This window comes from Vombatus ursinus, unplaced genomic scaffold (assembly GCF_900497805.2).
Source record: "Vombatus ursinus unplaced genomic scaffold, bare-nosed wombat genome assembly UNPS02014816.1, whole genome shotgun sequence".
NCBI lineage: Eukaryota > Metazoa > Chordata > Mammalia > Diprotodontia > Vombatidae > Vombatus > Vombatus ursinus.
The window spans coordinates 6,631,917-6,632,570 of record NW_020954594.1 but is presented as its reverse complement, the minus strand read 5'-3'; the positions used below and the strand labels follow the sequence as shown (position 1 = coordinate 6,632,570).

The 654-nt window shown below is 53.1% G+C and overlaps 1 protein-coding gene across 1 annotated transcript in view; it reads left to right on the top strand.

The window, feature by feature from the left end:
- UPK2 (uroplakin 2) overlaps positions 1 to 654 on the top strand; it is a 29,733-nt gene that overhangs the window by 520 nt on the left and 28,559 nt on the right. The gene's annotated exons all lie outside the window — the stretch shown is intronic.

Below are 654 nucleotides of genomic sequence, written 5' to 3'. Positions count from 1 at the left end.
GGGGTTGGCCAGAGTAGCAGTTTTCCAGGCTGTGACACCTGTGTTCCCCTCTAGGCACACAGATGGAAGGAGTGGGAGGGTCTCATCCTGATGACCCATTCCCCAGGAGGGACTTCAATCCCTCAGAAAAGGGTTAAATCTAAGCCTTATGATAACTCCTATTATTGGCTCAGGGTGCTGTCAGTCAGAGGAAAAGGGGGGCCAGTTTGCCAATTTCTTAGCTGCAGCTAGACTGCCCACCATCCCTCAGGCTCCCCTCTCAATATCTCCTTTTCCTGCTCACATCATTATGATGACACCCCTTCCTTGGAAGAACTCCAACACGGAGACATCTTCCTGGGCTCTGGAGAAGCAGCAGAGGACCCAGGTGTCCTAGCTGTGCCACTAGTTCCTGCTGCCTAGCTTCCTGATAGATGGTGATTATTATATAATGGACCAACAGGACAGAACTGAGCCAACACTCATTACCCTTTGCCCCAGCTTGGTGCCCGCCCCAGGGCCAGCTCCTACTCTTCATTCCCACCCCCCACCCCCTTCAAATCCCCCTATCCCCCAGGAACTGAAGTCCTTTGCCCACCTCCTTATCCTCAGGGGCTGTGCCCTTACTCTTACACACACACACACACACACACACACACACACACACACACACAC